This window comes from Hibiscus syriacus, unplaced genomic scaffold, assembly GCF_006381635.1.
Source record: "Hibiscus syriacus cultivar Baekdansim isolate YM2019G1 unplaced genomic scaffold, ASM638163v2 tig00111098_pilon, whole genome shotgun sequence".
NCBI lineage: Eukaryota > Viridiplantae > Streptophyta > Magnoliopsida > Malvales > Malvaceae > Hibiscus > Hibiscus syriacus.
Genome location: NW_024062983.1, coordinates 1,080,548 through 1,084,274, shown reverse-complemented (window position 1 = coordinate 1,084,274; position 3,727 = coordinate 1,080,548). Strand labels below are relative to the sequence as shown.

The window sequence follows — 3,727 nt, the reverse complement described above, 5'->3', positions numbered from 1 at the left end:
AAACTTACCTGAACCCGAATTGAATATGGCGTCAAATCAACCTGAAAATGATCCGAACTGATTTGACCTGAACCCGACCTGCTCCGATTCAAACTATTAAATTGACCTGACATGACTTGTATCCGATTTTACTTGATCTAATAGGATCCGACTGAAACCTGAACGATTACCTGATTTTACATCCTTAATTTCAAGGAAGTGAATAATTGGTTTCTGTATTAAGTTGGGGGAATCATTGATTTCATGGAAGTCCAAAGAACAGACTACCATTGCAAGGTCCTCTGCAGAGGCCGAATATAGAAGCATAGTGAACACTACAGCAGAAATAGTTTGGTTGTAGGGACTGCTATGTGAGCTTGGGATTGAAACTAGACAACATGCCATGTTATATAGTGATAGTAAAGCTGCATTGCAAATTGTAGCAAATCCTGTTTTTCACGAGCTAACCAAGTATATCGAGATCGATTGTCACTTCATCAGAGAAAAGATACAAGAAGGATTGGTCAAAACTGAACATATAAGTTCTGGTGAGCAGCTTGTGGACGTCTTAACTAAGCACTTGAAGTTCAACAACACAGTAGGCTGGTGTCCAAGTTGGGGATGAAAGACATTTTTCATCCTCCAACTTGATAGGAGTGTAGAAAGTAATTAACTGATTAGTTGAATCTGTTATAAAGTTTGTTAATTTGTTAGATTTCATTCAGTATTCATGGTAAGATAGTTGCTTTCTATTTCACTTCTATTTTCCATTTATATATATATATATATATATATATATATATATATATACATAAAATGATTGCCTATGGTTTTCTTAATTAATTATTTGATCAGACTAATAATGTCCACTTAAATAAATTCAGTTATATCATATTTGAAATGTCTTAAACTTTCTTGTTTCTTTCCGTGCTAATACCGAGCCCCTTCGTTTATACAGGAAGTATTTGGAAGATCCTTGTGTGTGGGTAGAATCAAACACGACGACCTTGAACATACTCTCTTCACATGCTGAGATTGGAGTTGGCTTCCTTCTAATCGTTTCGTCACTGTCGTCAGTTGCTTAACTAATACAGTTTTGTTAGAAAACAGGTAGTAGCCGAAAACAGGTGATAGATAGATCAACATGAACCACTGGTTCAGATAACAGTTGAAAAATATTGATAAAGATTGGACTTTGTCGCCATTGTATTGGTGGTGGTTATATGACAAGGACGGATCGTAATAAAGATGCTAAAGCGAATGCACTGCCTTCCCTGAAATCACGCAATTGTCGTGGTAACTAGTATTTTCTCAAAAAGCATCGTCCTTTTCTTTTTATTCGCGTCCAAAGCTCAAAGCTTTGATCCTATCCATGAATATAGAATGCATTTCAAGTTTTCTTGAAAGGAAAAGATGGGTTCACATAGTCCAGGAAGTGGGTCTCCTTTGCTCTTTCTCAGTCGTGGGTTGGCCCAACAAAAAAGGAAAACGAAAAAGAAAACCATGTACTACGCTGGCGACGACCAAGACCAAGACAAAAGATATCACTTCATTTGATGTCAGTGTAAACATGATACATGTGTTGCCGTAAAAGAATAAATTAATATTTAATAATATGCATATAATTTTATCATTTCACTCGTAATAATTATTAATAAATTATTAAAAAAAAAGTATGTTCGTGGATATTTACTTCCTCGCTCTTTCCAAGTGGGTCATTTCCCCCAAATGTTGGTAGTTTTATAAGAATAGAAGGATAAGCTTCTTTCTTTCTTTTTTATTTTTTTTAATTTCAATATGCCTATAAATATAGATGAGAAGGGAGAAGTTAGGCACAAAATAAGAGTAGCTACTTCCCCCCCCCCAAAAGAATGAATGCTTTTCCCATAATTTGCATCCTCTTCTTATCCTTCATCCTTCCCTTTTCTATAACTCAAGAAGTTCATCATGGTAACATAATTTGTTTCTATTTCACTTTTATTTTCCTTTTATGATATGATTTAACTTTGCAGTATGTATATTTTATGAACTTCAATCATATGTTTCTTAAATTTTATTAAAGCAAATACTGCAAACATAAACAAATAATATATACTATTAAATACATGATACATGGTATTCACCCACTTTTAAATAACATGAATATGTAAATTTTTTGTATTTATTGTTGTTTCGGAGTTCATATTTCTGATTTCAATGATATGTAAATTTTTGTTTGATGTAGTGGAACAAAGCGGGCGTTATAATGGATTTCCTGCGCCGAGAAGACCAGGGCCACAACATTCGACTTTGTATGCACGATGCTACAGGAACGGAAGCCCTGTGGAATGCCACACATCCCCACCACCACCGTCCACGATGGCAACGACAGTGACAAGGAGGACTATTATTATTGTCGGACGACGCAACTGCCCTTGCCATCATTGAAGCTTTATTATTTCTGCCTAGTTATAGTGTCTGTTACCTACTGTGTTCACTAATGATCCCTAATAGGGTGGGATTGAGGTGTGTGTTTGGAGAGTGATTTTATTTCATAACGTTTTAGTATGTGTATAATTAATGGGATTGAGGTGTGTGTTTGGAGAGTGCTTTTATGTCAGTTTTTTTTAATGTTTTAGTATATGTATAATTATTTAATTATAGTTTTGGTTACTTTTCTTCTGCGTAGATTTCACATTTTAAATTTTTTAAATAGTATAAGATTAAAAATAAATAAAGAATATATAAATTAAATTTATAATTAATGTATAGTACAAAATTAATAGTAGAATTTAATTTAATAATTTAACGATGTTGGTTGAACATGGATCAAACTTTTAAATTTTAAATAATATAAGATTAAACATACTATATTCAAATATTATAAGATCCAAACCTGTAATTTTTTTTATAAAATTTGAACTTGATCAAAAACTTAAAATAAACCTAACTAAACCTAAATTGACTCAAATTTTAATTATGTAACATCTTGAATCCCGTGTCAGTAGCCATTTTTGGTACTGATATTTATGGGAGTATTATCGATATTCTCAGTAGGGTATCGATACCAAAGTATTTTTTTCAAACATCAAACTCAATTTTAGTATCGATACCTCGGATGGCATTGATACCATAGTTTGTGTGAGTATCGATACTGGACCATCAATATCGATACCAATCACCTATTTTTCAACTTGATTTAGCCTTAAGGTATCGATACCCTTGTTCATTTTTTTAGACAAGAAACCCAAGAGATTTGAAAAGGTAAACGTGATTTCTCAAAAGGCCTAATTTCTTCCAAATAAGACTGCATGTGAGAACTAGAATAAAGTCAAATTACATTAGAAATGAGATAAATTAAGGTGACATAAAACTAGCCTTGTTTGAATATCCGAGAAATGATCAGGACACCCGAATTACTTTAGAAATGATATTAGTATCGAATAATAGAATCAATTCGGATATCCTTAGGTAGTGCGCAAGGCACTTTAAACTGACTAAATAGGGCGTAAGGTTCGACATTTGCAAGGGGTGGGTTAGTCGAGAGTGTTGTGTCTGATGTAGAGATTCCGAGCCACATTCTTAATAGACTAGAGGGGTATGTGAGCTCCAAGATGCAGAACCCTCAACCGCACCATGATGACTACCATATAGTAGAGATTGCAGTATACGAGTATACTCAGTGTTGCACTGATAGCTTGAGCATTCTATTGAATACATTTAGTATGATTTAATTATTAGTGTGGCACTAGGCTAGTTAGCTTAGCAT

The 3,727-nt window shown here is 33.8% G+C and overlaps 1 long non-coding RNA gene across 1 annotated transcript; it reads left to right on the top strand.

The window, feature by feature from the left end:
- Nucleotides 1-1,829: 1,829 nt before the first annotated feature.
- On the top strand, nt 1,830-2,616 carry LOC120153116. Its single transcript, XR_005518761.1, has 2 exons — nt 1,830-1,929; nt 2,204-2,616. It is a non-coding gene; the product is annotated as an uncharacterized LOC120153116 (long non-coding RNA).
- The last annotated feature ends 1,111 nt before the right edge of the window (nt 2,617-3,727 follow it).